At 53.0% G+C, this 21663-nt stretch overlaps 1 protein-coding gene and 1 non-coding gene across 3 annotated transcripts in view; one reads left to right on the plus strand and one right to left on the minus strand.

Annotated features, from left to right (window-relative positions):
• The window catches only part of PRKCA (protein kinase C alpha), a 292804-nt gene that overhangs the window by 139860 nt on the left and 131281 nt on the right, over positions 1-21663 (plus strand). The window lies entirely within an intron of this gene.
• TRNAG-UCC (transfer RNA glycine (anticodon UCC)) lies at positions 1964-2036 on the minus strand. The gene has a single exon. It is a non-coding gene; the product is annotated as a tRNA-Gly (tRNA).

Genomic DNA, 21663 nt, shown 5'->3' on the forward strand with positions numbered 1-21663 from the left:
CTTCTCCAGCTGCAGTTCCGACGACGCGCTGAAGGCGCGGCGGGTGGGGGGACGTCCGTTCTCTGGACGCCCCAGTGAGAAGAGGGTGTGCGTGGTGACAACGAAGTGCCTCGTGGGGGAGTCAGGGGGCCAGGAGGCCTGTTCTCGAGGGGCCTCCAGGAGGGCCTGTCGACTTAGTGTAGTGGCTGAAGCTGCCTCTTCTCGGATGCCTCTGGGAACCTCTGGGATTCCACTCTCAGAATGACACACCGGCCAGCAGCTCATCACAGTCTCCCCGCCTGAGAGTGAGGTGTGGTTGTTTAGGGGCTGCAGCAAAAAGACTCAGATGTAGAGAACAGACGTGGGCTTCCCTGGTGGCTAAGACAGTAAAGAGTCTACCTGCAGTGTGGGAGACCCTGGTTTGATTCCTGGGTCGGGAAGGTCCCCAGGAGAAGGGAATGGCAACCGCTCCAGTATTCTTGCCTGGAGAACCCCATGGACAGAGCAGACTTGGGGGCTACAGTCCACGGAGTCGCAAGAGTCAGACAAGAGTGAGCGACTCACGCATGCGCCTGAGATGTTGGCAGTGGGCGCTGTCACCAGGGAGGCCCGCAGCGCCCTCCAGTGAGCAGCAGAGCACGGCTGGGAACAGGCGAGCCTGGAGCCACGTGGAGCCTGGTTCAGGTTCTCCTCAAGAAGGTGAAGGTGGGGCTTCCAGGACACTGGGTTCTGGCAGCTTCATCGCAGTTGGCTCTCCCTGAGCTGAACGCCCGCCCCGAGAGCTCTCTGGCTCGCACCAGAGCTGGTTCCTGGGTTTTAATGAGTCACTTTTCAGAAGCTGAGGTAGGAGTCCCATTCAATTAGCTAATCCCTTCCTCACCTTGGCTCTGCTTTCTGCTTTTGCTGTTGATGAATTTCCAGCGGGAGATTCAGTTCGGTTCAGTGTAGTCGCTCAGCCGTGTCCGACTCTTTGCGACCCCAAGGACGGCAACACGCCAGGCTTCCCTGTCCATCACCAGCTCCCAGAGCTGGCTCAAACTCATGTCCATCGAGTCAGTGATGCCATCCAACCATCTCATCCTCTGTCGTCCTCTTCTCCTGGCGAGAGATTCGGGAAGCGTCTGTGGACAGAAAGAAGGGCGTTTTCTCTGGACAGGAGAGGAGGGAAGATTACCGAGGATTCTCTAGGCGTTGTCACTGTGACATTTCTTTATTGACAGTGAGAGCAAGGGTCCAAAACAGTACCAGTCATCGCACTGACTTTTAGTAGGAATTCTGCCTAGACCTTGAACGGTGGCGCACAGGGGCATGTGTGTGTATGTACGTGTGCATGCATGCACAGGTTTCACACAGAGATTTCTTCTGCAGAACTAGGTCGTGCAGCTGTGGAGGCTGGCAGCCATTTAAGTGTTAATCTCATCCCAGACACCCTCCCAGGACACCAGGGTAAGGTCTGGCCACATCCCTGGGCAGCCCATGGTCCAGTGACGTTGGCACGCAGCGTGAACCATCGCAGGGGTCAGGAAGAAGAGTGTGGGTCCGGGGAGGGGTGAGTCACGCGGGCATTACCTCAGCAGTTTACCACAGGAAGACTTCTTGCGCTCACACTGTAACATTTTTTTCCCTAAACCTTATCCATTTCTGTATCCTTAGTGTCTCATATGATTTCTGACTCACAGGTGATCGTGAACATGCGTTGAGTGAATGGAAGAACAAATTAAGTCTCTGATCCCAAAATAGAAAAGAATTTTTTCAGCTCAAGTAGGAAATCTGTAGAACGTTTCATAAGATTCTCTCAGAATCAATACCAGCCACTTCCTGATTTTAGTCTTCAGGAAGTGAATTTCCCGCAAAAAGATTTTTTTTTTTTTAATGTATGGAGGGAATTCTTCCGCACTATGCTTGCTAACTGTGTCAGCAGAATTTTGTTTTATCTATTTATTTTGGATTTTTTGGCCATGCCAAGTAGCATGCAGGATCTTAGTTCCCCAGCCAGGGACTGAACCCGGGCTCCCTGCGGTGGAAGCACAGAGTCTTAACCACTGGACCACCAGGGAAATCCCTGTGACTCGAGTTTTTTACCTTAATGAACATATTTATATATATATATATATATATTTTTTTTTTTGGCTAAATGTTGGCGTGGCAAACAACCCGCTAAAGGAAACGCTTGTTTTGTCAGCTGCATGTTTCAGATTTATGGTCCTTGAAGTATTTGCTGATTCTACAGTTAATCTGGAGAGGTTTCTAAGCTCACAGTTCAAGAGGAAGAGAAATGATGAGCTGAGGACACCAGCTGAGGGGTCAGGAACCTTTGATTTCTTTCCAGTTTGAAATCAGTTATGTGTCTATGACATGCCTTGCCACGCCAGGATAAATAATCCATGCAGAAGCCACAGAGGCTGCTCTTCATCCTCAGGAGAAAGCTGTACTGTTTTGATGTGGCTGCTGAAAGAATGTTTTGAATTGCACAGGCTATAAATTGTTTTGTAGCAGTTGAGGGTGTGTTTTTTGTCCCTTGTCATAAACCTGCCTAAGACAAATACCACTGCAAAGGTAACGCATACCTTGCTTGCTGTCTGCAACCTCAAGTTCCTAGCCTGCTCCCCCCCACCTCTTTTTCACGGCAGGAAGCTTTGTGGAGTTAACATGGGGTAGAAATTTTATACTTAAAAATGATATTTTCTGGGCAGGAGGGTGATTTTCGGTTTTCAGATGTGAAGCTGCATCATGACTCATTTGTTCTAAAGCAGGTCGTTCTCCCGTTACTAAAATTAATCACAAAAGACCAGGGAGGCTTGAACACTCAGAGTTCACACAGTGGGCCTTAAAATTAGAAAGGGAGGCTCGTTTCATCTGCACTTGCTGAGTGTGGGTGATGTACCGGGGGTTAGGGAATTCATATGAATCAGGGTTTTTTTTCAGTACAAATCTGTAATTTAGAGTAACCTAGGGCACAGAGCCGGAAGTGAGGAAGAAAGGTGGCAAGTAGAAAGCATAAAAAGGGACCGTGTCCACGTCTGAGGCAGACCTTCCTGCAGGCCCACACGCCCGCACGCCCGCCGGCTGCTTGCAGCTCTGTGCTCTGGCTCCACTGTATTCCTAGGCACCAAACACCCGGGCACCCGCGAGCCCAGCGACGGGAGTCTGGGGACTCAGCCTCTGAGAGTCGTGCACTGGGCCCGGGGGCGTCGTGTTTGGCCCCTCATTTCTGCCCGCCTCCTGGGCTTTGTCGCCCACAGCAGCCCTGCTGGGGTTTTGCGTGTATCATGCAGATCACCTCCTTCCGTTGCCCTGTCCACTCCCTGCAATGGACTTCCGTGACCATTACCGAGAAATAGAAATGAGATACAGACTTCTGACTTTGGACACCGAGGCCTGGGGTGGTTGTGGCCTGCTTCCTGTCCTGCCCAGACAGGACAGGCTGACACGCTCGTTTGCACCTGAGGGCTTCAGTGCTGATGGATTCTTGTGGGGCCGCTCACGCCTGGGTCGTTGCCGTGCTTGCTGCTGCCATTCAGGTCTCTGCTCAGGCAGCACGTGCAGAGGCACCTTCAGATCCCACCCTGCCCGCACCATCCCCGCTCACCTGTCCTCCTGATGTGCTTCTGGTCGTCCTCGTCGCCCCTGGTGGTTGTTGCTCCGTCGATAAGTCATGTCCAGCTCTTTGCGGCCCCGTGGGCTGCAGTGCCGCAGGCTTCCGTGCCCTTCACTGTCTCCCAGAGTCTGCTCAGATCCATGTCCATTGAGTCGGTGATGCCATCCAACCACCTTGTCCTCTGCTGCCTCCTCCTCTCCTTGCTTTGATTCTTTTCTAATGAATTGCCTCTTCGCATGAGGTGGCCAAAGTATTGGAGCTTCAGCTTCAGCATCAGTCCTTCCAGTGAACACCCAGGACTGATCTCCTTTAGGATGGACTGGTTGGATCTCCTTGCGGTCCAAGGGACTCCCAAGAGTCTTCTCCAGCACCACAGTTCTAAAGCATCAGTTCTTCGGTGCTCAGCCTTCTTTGCATCACCCTGGACACCGTCTTATTCTGCTTGTGATCTGATTGTTGTGTCTCTTCCACCAGCGTGAAGCACCCAAGAGCGTGGCTGCTCTGCCGGTCACTCTCGCACTTGACCTAGAACAGCATCTGGCAGGTAGCAAGTCCTCAGGTAATGTTTCTTGCTCAGATGAATGAAAGTATATTATTTTCACAAGAGACATGACAAAATCTTACACGTTTTTTTTTTTTTTTTGCTTCCTCCCACTGAAAGGAAAAGTCGTAGGATCGATGGAGACTCTTCCTTGTCTGTGGCTGTGAAAGTGAAAGCGTTAGCCACTCAGTGCCGGTCGGCTCTTTGCGTCCTCGTGAACTGTAGTCTGCCAGGCTCCTTTGTTCATGGAATTCTCCAGGCAAGAATAGTGGAGTGGGTAACCATTCCCTTCTCTAGAGGATCTTCCCAACTCAGGGGTCGAACCCAGGGTACTGCAGGCAGGTTCTTTACCATCTGAGCCGCCAGGGAAGCTCTCTCTGTGGCTGTAATGCCATCCGTATGGTGACCAACTGGCTAGGTGAGCCTAAAGATTGCTGGGTGGCTGGACGTCTGCATGCCCACCCCCCAGCCAAAAAAGCATGTTCTCCATAATCTTCACATTAAGGCTACGTAGTCTGAAAATTCATTAGAAACTAAATTGTAAAAGTCAGTCTTCCTGAAGCAGAATACCTGTTTAACCACCAGACTCTGAATGTCAGCCATTCTGGGTAGGTGCAGTAGGTCTTGGATTTAAAGCCTTGAGAATGATTTATATCTAAGACGATTTTTTTTTTTTTAATGTGGACCATTTTATAAAGCTTTTATTGAATTTGTTACAGTATTGCTTCTGTTTTATAGTTTGGTTTCTTTTGGTTCTGAGACATGTGGGATCTTCGTTCCCTGACCACAGGTTGAACCTCACCTGAGCATCTCCTGCCCACACCTCCTGCATCTCCTAGGACCTGAGGGCATCTCTTAGGGTCTCAGCACCACACTTGGCATCTCTTCTCTCAGAAGATTTCCCCGACCACGCCTTCTCCCTCCACGGCCTGCCCCCTTGCCCCCTCCGCGGCTCCTCTGGGTCCCCGCCCCGCACAGCCCCCGCTGGGGACGGTCATGACCCTGTGCGGTCAGTCAGTGTCTCCACCGCTGCTGTCCGTGGCTGCCCTTGAAGCCAAAGCCCACCGTCTGGCTCCCTGTCCTCGGCGCTTACCCAGAACCCCGCGGTCTAGCTGGCTCTCAGATGTGTTAAATTAGCAAGTCAGTGAGCAGAGGTTCCTGAGATTCTGCTCGAGTCGGCCTTGACTTCATGGAGAAGTGCCGTTTGACTTTGTTGACACCGATGCTGTTCTCAGAGGTGGTGGGCCAGCTGGGTAGCATCGTGGATGGTCATTGAGGATGGTGGGGGACAAACGGTTCTCCGTGCAGGTGCCACCTGGTTTAGCAGTCTGACTTCCGTGCTCGTGGCGAGGCTGAGTTGCCTGCGAGCTGTGTTCCCAGAGCGCATCGTGTGTTCAGGCTCAGGGGTGTGGGTTCCGCTCTCCATCTCTGCTGACGATCACAGGGTGGACCACGCAGCAGCTGGGGTGCTTAGAGTGAGCTCAGAGGCTGCCAGGTCCCCTCTTGTGTATTGAAATGGAATAAGCAGAGGAGAAGGAGGCAGGTTTAAAAATAACTTAGTACGCACGTAGGTGAAATCACCTTATCTCCCAGCAGGTGAGGGAAAAATAGGTCCCGATTCTGGCTGTTCTGGGATATTTTTAGTATGAGAAGACTCTTTCTTTGATCAATGAAGGAAAAATCATGGTAGGAAAAGAAATTAGGCGGGGAGAAAGCTGCTGAAGCCGTGTTATTTTATTTGTACGTCATCCGTGAAAGAAAAGCAAACACGAGCAGAGGCTGATCTCAAGAACAATAGACAAATACACTTTTCTTCTCACATGTTCGTTTATAATATGATTTAGTTATAATACACATCACTGTGAGTTATTTTCAGTGTGAGGCTCGACAAATCATCTGAAGGGCCTGCTAAAACTCATATCTTGTAAAACACTTCCCGTTTTAATTTTATTTGGGAGAAATTATGGGGTTGGGGAGTTTATTAATTTTTAGCTTTTAAATGAATACAATTTATTTTTCATAGCATTTGGATTATCGGCATCTCCCTGTTATTGCCACCAGAAAGGTTTGATCTCTCCCTACTAGAATCTTCTAAAGGAAATTGATGAACGTAGTAACCTAATTTTGGACCTCCTGAAATTTGGCAGATGGATGGTATTTATAGTGTTCTGAATCTTCCTATTGGACATTTAAAAATAGTCACATCATTAGAGAATATGTTCAAGAAGGAAAAGATTTTAACCCCAAATCTAATGCCTGGATTATTGTTTCCAGTCTCAAACTGGATATGCGTCTGGTAGCAGTTTCCAAAGGGCCTCTGTATTCTCTTCCTTCTCTTTCCTGTGTGACGCTGTTGTTGTCATGGAAACAGACCTTGGGGCTGCTTTGCTATACAGTGTGAGGGACTCCCTGCTACAGAGTCACTGCGGGTGACATCGTCACCACAGAGCCTTGAGTAGACGGTGTGCTACGGTGCGCGTCGCAGGCAACACGGAGCTCCGTGTTCTTGGAGCTTGCTCTAGAGAAGGCACAGCTGTGCCACTCACCAGGCACAGACACCAGCCTCCTGAGCCTCAGGAGCCTTGGCGAAGCGGCAGGCACCCGCGATGTCCACTACGGGTGTGCGTTGTGTCTGGTTCAGGCCGGTCATGACTGAACCTTCAGTTAGGGGCCTCTTGTTGAGAAAAGAGGATTTGGGAGGTTTGAGTGGTCCAGGAAATGAACAAGCCAAAAGTTAAAAGCATTGTTGGAAAGTCCCAAATTCCTAACAGAAATTCCCCAAACCGATTAGAGGTAGAAATTGGCTCCTGAGACGAGAGTCGGCTGTGCCTGATTGAATGCTTGGTGGCTCCCAGGCTGCGAGGGGGCCCAGCCGGGTGTCAGGAGGTGGTGTGTTCACACTGCATGGGGCTGTGTAGATGGCGGTGGGGGGGAAGTGCTTGACGGACGGCAGACCACCACGCGCTGGGAGTTTGTGTCTTGCCTTCTCACTCACCAGTGAGTACCACCACCTCCCTGGGCCTGAGGGTCCCCCTCACCTCTCCATCAGTGATGCTGCCGTCAGGGGCCCCACAGTTGGACCGGGCTCTGATGGCAGAGGCCCTTGTGTGTGGTGCCCGCTCGTCCGCCAGGCCCGTCACTGTTTCCCAGGGTAGGGCTTCTGTCCCACCTGTCTCTCAGCATCACCTGGGAACTTGTTAGAAATGCAAGCCAGACGCAGTCATCCCTCCCTGCCCCCGCCACCCGCAGATGCTCCCGTGTATAAAATGGCACAGTGTTTGCATGTAAGCTATGTCCGTGTTACCCCTTCACTTTAAATCATCTCTGGATTACTTGTCATACCTAATGCAATGTAAATGCTATGTAAATAGTTGTAAATGCAATGTAAATGTTGTATAAATAGTTGCCGTTGCGTGGCAAATTCAAGTTTTACCCTGTGGAAGTCACTGGAAATTTTGTTTCCCTATTATTTCCGATCCATGGTTGCTTAACTCTGTGGACACAGAGCCTGCAGGTGAGGCAGGCTGACAGGGCTCAGGTGCCGAAGGTGCGCTGAATCGGCAGGTCGGGGAAAGGGGCCCAGAGATCTGTGGGCTGTCTAGTGACGTGCTCTGCCCGAGAGGCACCCAGCCTAAGACATGTTTCTGGGGATGAGTTGACTGTGGACATGATTCAGGACAGTTCACGTTGCCATGTAAGCTTCTTGGTCACAGAGCTCGCCCACAACACTGTTTAAAGAAGGGCACTGAATAAGGTGGCTTTGCATTTCTGAGCTCTTGGAAGGACAGGATAACAGAATGAAAAAAAAAAAATCGTTATGTGTTTATCTCACTGTCAAAGAGTAGGTCGGATTCAACTTGTCAAAGTTCATGCCACTAGCAAGCATGCTCCTTGTAAACTTCAGGTGTCCGGGTTGACATTTATAAACACGCCTTTTGCCTGGGCTTTGGAAACAATGGACCACACCTGAGTGCTAGCGCCCCGCGTCCTTATTCCCGACTGACTGTTGGGCTCCCCCGAGCCTCCCTGCAGCAAAGCAGGACACGCCAGGCGGCCCCAGCCCCACTTGCGGCGCTGTTCCGCACACACGCAGCTCCTGGTCTGCCGTTCCCAATTTCGCGGCTTTTAAAAGTCCTGCTACAGAGTTTGTCTTCTTTTTAACAGCAATGATTTAAAAGTCTCAAACCAGGGCATCACTGGTGTGGTGGGAAGCCAGGGCCGGGGGTGGGGAGCTTAATTTATAAGATGCTTCAGACACCATGTGACATGAAAAAGTTGCCTTTGGGGACCTGCCCACCCCATACAAACCAAATTGTAGCTTCAGCTTATTTTGATTGAAAAATTGCCCCTTTCCAAAGAAAAGTCCTAAAAATGTTTGACATTTGCAGGGTTTCTGCAGCAGTCGGCAGTTTCTCTAGCAAGTGTATTCACAGACATTGAAAGAATTTGTCAATTGCTAACTCATGTTTTTATATAGTGTGGGAATAACGGCGTATTGTAGTGATGGGCATAGACAGTGGAATGGTGATCAAGTTAGAATTCTCATTTTTTAGTCTTTAAACATATTTTCAGCTTTCAGATATAAACTCATCTATAAGGATAATAGGCGTGTGCAACCACAGAATTTTCTCTAATTTCTCGATTGCTTCACACTTAACTTTTCTTGATAAGTACTGTCTCTAGGATCTCAAAATATAGTATCAATGGCAAGATGAGGTTCAACTTCTCTTCCCCCCTCTGGAAAATTGGAATGTGATTTCCCCCCTTTTTTGGTTAATTGGGACGGCTAAAAGTAAGCTTCTGATTATGCAGGGATGAGTCTAGTCTGGCTCAATCTGCATCCTTTAGGAAGTCCTAAGTTAGAAAACTGCTGAAAAGAAGGACAGTCTGAGACAGATTTAGGTTTCTTGTATGGAATGAAGCCCTCTCAGCTTCACAGATTGATACTATGTGCGTAAGAAGAGAAACAGGGTCAAGAATTGTTTCAGTCCTTTACTCTGTGAAAGAGGAGAACGTCGCTCCCTTAGGAGACAGGGAGACCTGGTTTCTGCTTTTAGATCAGTCGTGAAAATACTGGACGTTCTTTGAAATAAGATATTCAAGTGGAAAAGAATTGAGGAACTCAAATTAGCTCCGAAAGAACCCGTCTTTCCACCCATGGCCCCTTTAGCTCCTGTGCCGTCTCTCGTTCCCCCCTGGCCCACGTTTCAGTCCCATCCTGCATGCCTGGGACACGGGGTCTTTCGCGTGGTCTGGACCAGGAAGTCCTCACGGTGTCCACGGGGTACCCAGGAGGGCACCCTCCGGGCGGAGGCAGACCGGAGCCCCAGGGAGGAGCCTGGGCCCCGAGCCTGGGGGTGCTGGGCGCCGGGACAGCGTGGCCCGGGCCGAGCCCGTGAGCCAGGCGTGCGGGACGGGAGCCTGCGCTAGCCCCCGCCTCCTGGCTTGGTTTTTTTTCATTGCTTGCAACTTCTGTGTTTATTTCCTCTCAGTGCTCCTGAGCCGCGTCTCTGAGTCTGTCTCAGCTCTACTGGGCAGAAGGGAGTTCCTGCTGTCAGTGGGGCCAGAAGGAGAGAGCAGCGAGGGGGAGAGGCCACCTGAGCGGGAGGGAGGGGAGCCCTGAGCACGGTGAGGCGCGAGGCTGCCTGGGAGCTGATGCCTGGGACCCCCTGCTGCTGCTAGTCGCTCAGCCGTGTCTCACTCTTTGTGACCCCGTGGATGGCAGCCCGCCAGGCTTCCCTGTCCTTCACTGTCTCCCAGAGCTTGCTCAGACTCAGGTCCATTGACTTGATGATGCCATCCAACCATCTCACTCTCTGCCGCCTCCTCCTCCTCCCGTCCTCAACCTTTCCCAACATCAGGGTCTTTTCCAGGGAGTTGACTCTTTGCATCAGGTGGCCAAAGTATTGCAGCTTCAGCTTCAGAATCAGTCCGTCCCAGGTGTTATATTTTTCTCTTACAGAGAGGCTGAATTAGTCCCCTGCAGGTGGTTTGTGCTGAACCCCATCTTTGTAGAGAGAGGAGGGGCCGTCTGCTCACGGTGAGCTGGCAGGGTGCTGAGGGCGTTTTCCCATGCCCGGCTTACTGGGTACCGCAGTGAAAGCCATGGCGTCTCTCCTGAGCTTGGGCAAAGCGGAGTGAGACCGTGTGGCTGGTCTGTCATTGGTGACACGTGGCGTGTGTGGGTGACTCCCTGAAGGAGAAAGGCCTCCAGAGCAGGGCTAGAGCGACGTTCACCCCGAGACCTGCCGTGGACCTGCTCCCTCCCGGGCTGCGCTGCCAGCACGGCCTCGGCTCCCCTGGGAGAGCGGTCTGGTGTGCTCTGGTTTCCATCAGCACCCAGAGACGGGTGGGCAGTCCAGAGGGAGGGGCCGAGTCCGGGCGAGAGGCAGCCCCCCGCCGAACGCACTGCCCGAGCCCTCGCCGTCGCTGTGGTTTCTGGCTGTCTCTGTCGGTCTGCAGAGTGTAGGGCAGAGACCCCGAGTTTGGATGCACACCTGGATTGCGGGGCTGCTCCTGGCCCCACTCCAGACCCAGGCAGGTCTTCGCCGGGAAGGACCAGGTCTAAGGAAGCATAAACTTGAGAGCCTAGCACTCCTGGTGGTGAGCCTCAGCCCCACTCACCCTCACTAGTTGTGTGACCTTGAGCAGGTCAATGAACGCCTCCAAACCACTGCTCCTTTATCTGTGTGCAGAAGGCAATGAGTCATCCTCATGTGTGGAGTTCCAGCATGAACTCACTGAAATAACGCATGTAAGAGGCTTATTAGCTCATCTCCCGTCACGTAGTAATGATTCAGTAAATATTAGCTGTTATGGTGTTAACCAAAATGTATGTCGATGCTCAGGCCTGTGGAGTGTGCAAAGGAATTAGGGAGAACACACTTGCTCCTCTGACAAATATTTGATGCACACGGATGAGAAAAGCAAATGCCCTTGGGTTCGGGTGAGCTTTGGATGAAGGGGGGACTCGGGATGAAGTTCAGGCTGCTGGAAGATGCTGGAAGGAGAGAGTCTGGACCGGGGTGGGGTCTTGGGGGGTGGCAGGGACTTGGGTGATATTTCAGAGTGAGTGTGGCAGGGGCTTGTAACCAACAGAACTGCCTGATGACATCAACGTGTCTAATACAAGACTCTGACTAATTGCTATTTTTAGTTGCGTGTATTCAAAAGCTTGTTTACACCGCTGAAAACTGTCAGCTGGGTTTAGTGCAGGAGCTTAAAGCTCAGTGAACTCTGAGTTCTTGGCCCCTGTCTGCCCCCAGCTAGCTTCTGAAGCCCCAGCTTCCTGGGCTGTGGGGAAGAGGGAAGGGGCGGCCGGTGGACCAGGCAGCCGTCAGGGGTCTTGCGGCTCCAACTTGAGCCATCTTTCAACAAAGGTGTTTGCCGCACTTCCTCTCTGAGGCGTTTATAGTGTGGCGTTGCTTTCCTTGCTGGCACTATGGACCATCCACTGTGCGGCGTATGCCTCTGCCCGAGTTCCCATCAGCTCCCTCCAGTTGCTCACCGCCAGCATCCATGCAAATTGCTTTTGTTGTCAAAATGGAAAGTTGTAAACGTGTATGTGTCTACTAATATAGACACTAGTCTATCTGCTGTTTGTGTGAACGACGTAGTCTTTGGAAGGTTGGCTTTGGGGAATGACTGCGTGTTTGAAATCATCCACTTAGAGAGGAGCTTTTGAGCAGAACCGCCTGAGCTGTGGCGGGCAGGTGTGCAGGTGTGTGTGTGGTGAGGAGAGACGAGCACGGTGAGAGTGATGCTCCGGGTGTGGGCAGGAGGAGGCGCCTGGGCCTGGGGCCCTGCTTTGTGTGGGTGCAGATGGCGAGGGAGGGTCTGAGTGACCTGCTTGGAGTCTGGACAGACGTGATCTCAGTGACCAGAGGCTTGTCTCTGCCTGGAGTGCTGCCGACAGGGGTGACCCGGTAACGTCCATGCACAGTGGGAACCAGGCTTTTGTCTCCATCAGCTTAAGAGGAGAACGGCAGTGCCGTGCCGCGCGCCCCCCGCTTTTCCACAGAACAAAGTATGCTCTGCTTCGTCTTCTCGTTTGATTCAGAAGAACGTCTGGGGGTATTTTGTTCACAATTGCTTTATAAGTACCAGTTTATTTAATGCCCTTGTTAATCATGCTTCCTGTATATAAACAGTTGACGTCGGGTGGTTCCATATTGCTTGAGCAATGATGACAAGCCCTGTGTTTTATGAAGTAGCCTGAAAATTATATACCACTGGGCCGGAAAACTTCTGGAAATCGCCTGTGTTAACTATGTTGCTGTGTAGACATCTATCCTGATGTACAGATGGAAGCAGCTATGCCCTGCTCTAAGGAAATACCTGGAACATTTACTAATAATGAAATTAGTTGAGCAAGTTTAAACTAAACATATATCTGAGATATATAACTATATACCTGAACTATATGCTGCTGCTGCTGCTAAGTCGCTTCAGTCGTGTCTGACTCTGTGCGACCCCATAGACGACAGCCCACCAGGCTCCCCGTCCCTGGGATTCTCCAGGCAAGAACACTGGAGTGGGTTGCCATTTCCTTCTCCAATGCATGAAAGTGAAAATGAAGTCACTCAGTTGCATCCGACTCTTTGCGACCCCATGGACTGCAGCCCACCAGGCTCCCCTGTCCCTGGGATTCTCCAGGCAAGAGTACTGGAGTGGGGTGCCATTGCCTTCTCCATAGATACACACACACACACACACACACACACACACACACACACACCCTCCCACCCACTCACCCACACCCACACACCCACACACACACCCACCCCCTAATGCTGGAAAAAGATTGAAGGCCAAAGGAGAAGGCAGTGGCAGAGGATGAGATGGTTGGATGGCATCACCGACTCAATGGACATGAGTTTGAGCCAGCTCCAGGAGAGAGTGAAGGACAGAGGAGCCTGGCGTGCTGCAGTCCATGGGGTCACAGAGAGTCGGACACGACTCAAATGACTGAGCAACAACATGCACACACACACGCACACACACACATAAAAATACACACACACACATATAAATATACACACACATGACTTAATGACTAAACATACACACACACGTATAAATACACACATACACACACACGCATAAATATACACGCACATATAACGTGTGTGTGTGTTTCAATCAGCAAATTGTTCCAAGGCTTTATATGGGGGTGACTTCTGTGGCAGTGATTAGCGGGTTTGAAGCACAGTGGCCCTTCGCTTTCTGATTGGTGTGCTATCCATGTTAACTTGCTGGGTCACCTAACAGACCTCCTCAGATGTCAGTGGCTCTCACACCACCCTGTGTTACCGTTTAGGTAGCCTGCAGGTCATAAGAGCTCTGGTGAGGTCCCGGGCTCAGCTGGCGCCCTGCCTTCCCGTGCTGCGGCCCCGGTCCAGGCGGTGCACACGCCTCTCTTGCTCCTCCCAGCTGGCGTCACCCCAGGGCTGGCAGAAGCCCGAGAAGAACAGCCCCCAGTTTGCTTCCTGTGGACGTGAAACAGGCAGGTTGGCATTTGTGCCTCATTCTGTTGGACCCAGACTTCCCCATGCTCAGCTGGCGAAGACTCTGCCTGCCATGCGGGAGACCCAGGTTCAGTCCCTCGGGTGGGGAGATCCCCTGGAGAAGGGAAGGGCTGCCCACTCCAGTATTCTGGCCTGGAGAACTCCATGGAGGGTATAGTCCCTGGGGTAGCAAAGAGTTGGACACGACTGAGCGACTTTCACTTTGTTGGACCAAGCAAGGCACTTGACTGAGCCCAGAGTCAGGAGGCCAGGAGACACACTTGGCCTTTACGGGAGGAATTCCAGAGTCACGTGAGAGAGAGCAGGGACACCGGAGGAGTGGAGAGTGGGGTCGGTAACGAAATCCCCCGCCTCGTGCGCTTAGTCGCTCGGTCGTGTCTCCCTCTTGGCCACCCCGTGGACTGTAGCCACCAGGCTCCTCTGTCCTTGGGATTCTCCAGGTGGGAATACTGGAGTGGGTTGCCATTCCCTTCTCCAGAGGACCTTCCCCACCCAGGGATCGGACCAGGTTCGCCTGCACTGCAGGTGATTCTTTACCACCACGCCACCAGGGAAGCCCGTACTGCTTCATCTGAGGCTTAAAACCAGCCAAGACTTGGGGCTTCCCTGACCGGTGGTCCAGTGGCTAAGGTTGGACCCCATGCAGGGGACTCCAGTGTGACACCTGGTCTGGGAACTCGATCTCACGTTCTGCAGCAAAGACTTGGCACAACCAAGTAAATAGATACCTTTAAAAAACCACAGCCACGGCTTGCTGAAGGTGAGGACAAAGGTGGGTGCGATCAGCAAGGCTGAGGAAGCGACTTGGGGACAGTTTCATCTTTGCGTGAAGATTCCTGTCCTCCTCCCGCACCACGGGTTGCAGACCACAGCTGGATGGGCCGGACCCCAGCCTGTGCTCTGAACGTCTCACGGGCACGCGGCGGTGCTGTGCGTGGCTTGTGTATAGCCGTGAGTTGTGTGTGGCTGCCCTGGCCCTCTAGCAAGAGTCGACAGGGTGAGCCTGACTCGTGAATGGCCCGCGGAGCCGAAAGTCCTCGCTCTCTGGCCCTTTACAAGGAGCAAGCCTGCTGACCACACCCTGTGCTGCGTGGCTGGACAGTTGGTGTGAGCAGATTCACTCGTAGCCTCCCCCCACGCCCCCTCCCCGCCCCAGCATCTTTTAGGATTTTCAGTGTGTGTTGCACTCTGATTCCTGTTTCCGTAAAGCAGGGACATCAGGTAGTCCTGGCTGTGGAGTCCAATACCGTTTGCATCTGCGAGCTCTAATCCTTGCCCTGGAGCTCACGAGTGGCCACATTGAGACCAGAGGGCTCTGATGAGGGGGCGTGGCTGCTCCTGCCTTTCCTGTCCCTGCTTTGTGGCTCTAGAGGTCATTCGTGAGGCTGGACAATAGGGTGATTGTGCCTGTTCTGCTGAAAGACAGTCCGATTGTCTTTTGTGTGGAATGCAGTGCAGACCGAAGCACTCTTCCCGGGGGCACTGCAGACCTTTGTGCTCCAGGCCCCCCGCATCAGCATCTCTCCATGCTGCGTTCTATTTTCCTCACTCCTTTTTCTGAAAATTAATAAAATTATTTTTTGTAAAATATTACAAAGAACATTTAAAAGGGAAAACTGTTCATGATATTAAACCCATCACCCCTCACCATGGGCTTTCCTCATAGTTCTGTCGGTAAAGAATCTGCCTGCAATGCAGGAGACCCAGGTTCGATTCCTGGGTCGGGAAGGTCCCCTGGAGAAGGAAATGGCAGCCCACTCCAGTGTTCTTGCCTGGAGAATCCCACGGACTAGGAGCCCGGCGGGTACAGTCCACGGGGTCGCAAGAGCTGGACACAACTTAGCGACTAAACCGCCACTACCACCCCTGGCCTTATACTTATAGTGGGTTTTCTCAACTAGATGAAACTGTATATGGTTTAAAAACAGTCTTGATGACTATATGGATACATGGGAAGGTTTGTAACACAGCGCTTCATACAGGAAGATATATTGGGACGTCCCTGGTGGCCCAGTGGAAGGAGACCTCCCAATGCAGGGGACACAGGTGCAGCCCCTGGTTGGGGAACTAAGACCCCGAATGCCCCGGGGTAGCCGGGCCTGTGCACTGCAGCCGACACCCAGCCCCCCAAAAGGTGATGCGACGTCGCTGCGGACACCTCATTGGACCTGGGTGATAAACGCGTGTCTCTATGCAAGAGACAGTGATGACCCCCGGAAGGTACCCGCATCCTCATACCCAGTACCTGCGAAGGATGCCTTACCCGTGCAGGCACGTCTGCAGAATGTGCTCTGCAGACGCGGTTGAGACGTGGTTACTGTGTTGAGATGGAGAGGTGGCCCTGCAGGCCAGTTATCTAGGAGGCCGGTTATCTAGGCAGAGAATTATGAGGGTGAAACAAGAGAGCCGAAGTCAGAAAAGGATAACGAAGCAGAGGGAGGGTGCGCTGCTCTGAGAGTGAGGAGGGGCCGCGAGCCGTGGCGCGTGTGGCCCTCGAGGCTGGAAAGAGCAAGGGTGCAGCGGCCCCCAGAAGGAGCGCAGCCCTGCCCCCACCTGGGCTGTAGCCCTGGAGGACTCACTTTGGACCACTGACCCCCCGGCTGCCACCTAATAGCTCTGTGTTTCCTGGGGTCCCTGACCTCCGGGATCTACTGCCCGGTCATCTGAGGTGGAACTGGTGTAATAATAATAGAGAAAAATTCCCAATAATGTGACGCACTTCTACCCCTGCAACCCCTGTTCGTGGAAGAGCTGTCTCCCACCAGACTGGTCCCTGGTGCCAGAAGGGCTGGGGCCCACTGGCTGTTCTAAGCCGAGTCTTTGGTGCTTGTGTTACAGAAGGAGTGGAAAGCTGACGCAGCCTCCCCAGCTGCAGAGAAGATGCTCCCAAAGTTGCAAAGATGTGATATTTCCACGGCTAGCGCATTTCGATTCAGCTATTAGCGGGTTTGTTTTGGTTGTGTGGTTAAGACTGAGAGGCAGTGAGTGATTTTTAAATGTTAGAGGAGGGTAAGTGGTAGAATTTGAAGTTCAAAATCAGATTATATCCAAACCTCGGAAGACTGGTACCTCTTTTGGGTTCTGCTGTCTCGGGGTGGGAGAGACTCCAGCCTTCACGAGGAAGCCCTCTCTTTCATTTCTGTGAACCTCCATCTGGTTTTCAGCAGACGTTCTTTGAGCTGAAATGTTACCTTTGGTAACCGTGGGCATCCCTGTGATTGGACTTACCTGGTGGTGCAGTGGTACAGAACCTGCCTCCCAATGCAGAAGATGCGGGTTTTATCCCTGGATCGGGAAGATCCCCTGGAGAAGGAAATGGCAACCCACTCCAGCATTCTTGCCTGGAGAATCCTATGGACAGAGGAGCCTGGTGGGCTACAGTCCATGGGGCGCAAAAAGTTAGAAATGACTGACCACACACACACGGACACACGCAAACCACACTTCACCACCTGTCTCTCCAGCCGCTTACACGGGACTCGCACTTTGCCTGGTGGAGAGAGCTCACCAGGGATCAGGTTTGCTGACACTGTCTTTGAGCATTAAGAGGCATCTGTTGACCCCGTGGCCGTCAGGCCAGCGACTCTAGCCTCCTGCCAGCCCCTGGTGGAGTGAGCAGCTGCTGCGGCTGGAGGGACCGGCGATAGCACGCGCAGGCGGGTGGGCGGGCGGGCGGCTGCTGCAGCCTGCCTCCTCAGGGCCCGGAGCCGCCGCCGCCCCAGCTCGGGCCTCTGACAGGCAGGAGGCGCCTGGCCGGCCACTCCATCCCGGCCGGCTCGTTCCCGGGGCCCTCGCTGCTCCCGCTTCTGCTTGTTGTCTCAAGAAGAAAGGCAGAGTCCCGGGGTCTCGGGCGTTGTGAGACCACCGGGCCCCCTGGCCCACCCCCTTGGTGGAAAAGGGCCCGCACGGCGGGGCGGCAGTCACCCAGGCCAGGTCCCCCGGGTCCCGACCCGCCCTCCGCTCTGTAACATGCCTGTGTCTGGAATGATGTCCTTCCCGGAAGGTGTTGGTGGTCGGTGCCCCGGTCTTCTGCCCCCTCCCCGCCACTGTTGCTCACTGTCTGTCCCCTCCTCCGGGATGGCCGGTCTCTGCATTCATATAGGCTCCTGATTTCCGTTTCCCACCTGGGCTTGGCTCCTTGCCTTTAAAGTTCTCGTTTTTAAAGTCTTGCCTGTGTCCCACTGTCCAAATCCCGGCATTTCTTTCCTGCAGTCCCCTCGGCCTGTCACCTGTCTCAGCCCTGGACACAGTGCCGTGTCGAGGTCTCGAGAAAGTGACGTCTGAGAGACACGAGCTCTTCCTCCAGCGGCTGGAACCTTCTTGGCCACCTCTGGCTAATTCGTCCATTGTGTACGTGGCCGGGCCTCCCCATCAAGGAAGGCACATTCACGGCAGAGCCACGGGAGACGCGTGGGTTGGAAAATGAAACCCCTGCGGAGAGGCTTTATGAGGCTGCAGTGTGTGTTAGACTTCAGCGTCTGGGCGGAGGAGGGCGATGCGGACTGCGGTGCCTGGACGCTGTCGGGACGGCCTCTAACACGTTAGCTTGGCGTCGGGAGGCCTGGCCACAGTGGCTCACCCACTTCTGGTTCCGTGACCTCGAGCTGGCTGCTTGGCCCCGTGAGCTGTAGGGTGGGGGCGCAGCCGCTGTCACCCCAGGGCGGAGCTCAGGGGCTGCTGCACTCACGTCCAGGTACGGGACCTGCAGAGGGCTGTCGTGGAGTTCAAAGGGCAGACACGCGTGTGCCGGTGTGGGGCTTGCCCACAGCGACACATCAGAGTCCGGTAAAGAGGGCGTTTGGTGCGATCAAGTGCTTTCTCCACCAGGTTCCCTGCTGGTCTCAGGAGCTGGTGTCACCATGAAGGGGGTTAGTGCTTTTCTGGATATGAGGAGATGCAAGGATGGGGATCATGAAACAAGATCTTAACTGTTGGAAGGCCTGTTGCCCCAGTTTCCCTGGAGCTCAGAGCTCCACCCTGAATGCCCCACGGGCGTGTGAGGGCAGGATCTACAGCAGCGCAGGCAGACGGCAAATGCCCCCGTCGCCGTTCAGTTGCTGGCAGATGCTCCTGGCGAGTGCCAGTCTGCAGTTGACCGTATACCTGTGTCCATCCTCCCCCAGACTCCCCTCCCATCCCTAACACTGAGCAGAGTTTCCTGCACTGCACAGTAGGTCCTTGCTAGTTACTCATTTTAAATGTAGCAGTGTGTACGATCCCTTTTAGAAAAACTGCTACCAGATGGGCCAGTGCAATTTTGCAGTGTGGAAGCTATGCCCCTTAACTTCCTGGAAAAATTACTGAGAAGGTGCACAGCTCCTCGTCTGGGGCTTAGGTAGCCTTCACCTTCCCATCAGTTAGTCCCTGAGTATGCAAATGGGCCACATTTCCAGGTAGAAGGCATCTGGTGTCGCGCCCCTTTGGTGGTGTTTTTATTGGGCATGGGAGTAAGGTCTTCTTGCCAGGATTTTCCTTGTCACTTGCGGTTAGTCAGTGTAGGTGCTGGCCTGTTAATTTCGAGTAATATAGGCATTATTGGCGTGCTGTTCAATCGCTAAGTCATGTTTGACTCTTTGCAAACCCGTGGACTGCAGCACACCAGGCTTCCCTGTCTTCCACTGTCTTCCGGAGTTTGCTCATGTCTGTTGAGTCGGTGATGCCATCTGGCCATCTCACCCTCTGTTGCCCCCTTTTCCTCTCACCTGCACTCTTTCCCAGCATCAGGGTCTTTTCTAATGAGTTGGCTCTTCTCATCAGGTGGCCAAAGTATTGGAGCTTCAGCATCAGTCCTTCCAGTGAATGTTCAGGGTTGACTCCCTTTAGGATTGACTGGTTGGATCTCCTTGCTGTCCAGGGGGCTCTCAAGAGTCTTCTCCAACACCGCAGTTCAAAAGCATCGGTTCAGTGCTCACCCTTCTCTGCTGGGATGTACACCCCTAGTTTTTGTCTTCCCATTTCCCTGGGACTCAGACAAGGTTGCCTGTTTTCACCCTGGTCTTATGGATGGGAAATGAGTTAAGAAATGCTCATTACCTCTGAGGAGTTGAGAGGGAACTGGGAGGGTTCGATCCCTGGATTGGAAGATCCTCTGGAGGAGGAAATGGCAATCTACTCTAGTATTCCTGCTTGGGAAATCCCATGGACAGAGGAGGCTGGTGGGCTACAGCCCTAGGGTCACAAAGAGTTGGGCACAGCTGAAGTTAAGTAACAAATAGGCCCAAAGCATCTGGTATAATGTCCAGCAAGATAGTAAGTGGTCACGATTATTTTTATTTTTCAGTCTCATCCTTGTGACAGTACTTTCTGGTTCAATAATGGTAATCAACATTTGGAGCTTGAGCATGAACTTTCATAGGTTGGGATGGAAACCCCAGCAAAGCAGAATTCTCCATTTTGCCAGAAAGCATTCAAGTTAGCAAATTACTGGACGGGGTGGTATGCCTGGGGGACCCCAGGAGGCCAGGTCTAGGGGGAGCTGGGCAGCCGTCTCTGCCCCCAGTGTTCTTGTTCCGGGTCCTGAGTCCGAGGCCTCGTTGTAGGCCCAGCCGCATCAGAGATTAGACTTTATCCTTATCGTCCAAGGACCATGACGAGCCCACCCGCTCTTCAACGCTCAGCTGATTCACGCATAGGTAAATGTGCTAAAGAAATTTTTATTGGAGGCGGTTTTGTGTTTGGACGTCATGGTATTTCTGCCCAGCAGCCTCAGAGCTTCACTGTTGGCTTTTGGGTTTTTCCCTTAACGCTCTCTGCCTTCTTTTAAAAATCTCCTTTGCTCTCTTCAGAGCATCAGGCTGGGTGTGGGGTGTGGGGCGTGGGCTGTGTGTGTATAAATAATTGCTGTAAGTGGAGAATATCTTTCTGTCCTGTGAGTAACAGTCAAATGGTGTAGCAAGAAAGACTGAATATTTAATTTGTGGATTATTCCTACATTTCCCCTTCTCAAGCCTGATAACTGTGTAACTGAGTTTAAGGTTTGAATCCCAGTAAGAATGGCTCACCTTCCATGAGGGCTTTCCATCAGCCTTGTGCCCTCAGATGGGTCGTTAATTCAGAGGGCATGCGTCCCCCTGTCCTGGGGCCCCCAGCTCACTCAGATGCAACGTGCGGTCTTCAGCCACGCCATCAGAGGAGAGTGAAAAGCATAACACGGGTTAGAAGAGGCCACTCACTGAGAGATAGGAGTCCTCACAACCTGAGGGATGTGAAAGTAATTTTTAAAATTCGAGGTAAACATATCTGCCCCTGGCCGAATCTCAGAGAGCCTCAGCCAACACTGCTCCTGTGTTGCCGGGAAGGCCGAGTTCTCCCCACCGGCTGCCCCAGGCCAGCAAACTTCAGCAAGTGTCTGTCGCAGCTTGAATGCTGCTATTTAAGAGCTGATGAGGAGGCAGCTTAGAGGAAACCTCAAAAATAAATACTCTGATTCATCACTGTTGTTCAGGCTTTCCAGCCGTCAGAGCTGGCCCAGGGCTTCTGAGACAAAGGGTGACATTCAGCCCAAGTCAGGAGCCCCAGCGTGGCAAGGGGGCAGCAGGGGGCAGCTGGGAGGACAGGGTGTGGTCGTTCTGCCTTCTGGGGGGATGAGTAAGCTGCAGACTGGAGATGCTGTCTGCCCGGAGCAGGGCTTGGCTCAGGACCAGCCCAGAGCAACGGCTTGGGAGCTGCTGGGTGAGGGCTTCGGAGAGAGCCAGATCTGGCGGGGCCTCTCCTGGGGGCAGGGCCTTGCAGACCTGGGGGCTCCAGCACTTTGCTAGGACAGCCGGGGTGGCAGGGAAGCCAGCTGACGCAGAGAGAGCTCAGCCTGTAGGGTCGCCTCGGTCCTGCCTCCATCGCCCGGCTCCTGCATCTCTGCCTGCATCTCCTCTCCGTCTGGAAGGGAGCAGTGGCGAGCCTCCCCGTGGAGATGAAGATGAGGCCCTGGGCCAGTGCAGGGACCACATGGCGGTCATGAGTGCAGTGTCGGATGCTCACACGTGTGCACCTGTGTACGTGTGCAGTGTCTGATGCTCACACGT

The sequence above is a fragment of the Budorcas taxicolor genome, chromosome 19 (genome assembly GCF_023091745.1).
Source record: "Budorcas taxicolor isolate Tak-1 chromosome 19, Takin1.1, whole genome shotgun sequence".
In the NCBI taxonomy this organism is placed as follows: domain Eukaryota; kingdom Metazoa; phylum Chordata; class Mammalia; order Artiodactyla; family Bovidae; genus Budorcas; species Budorcas taxicolor.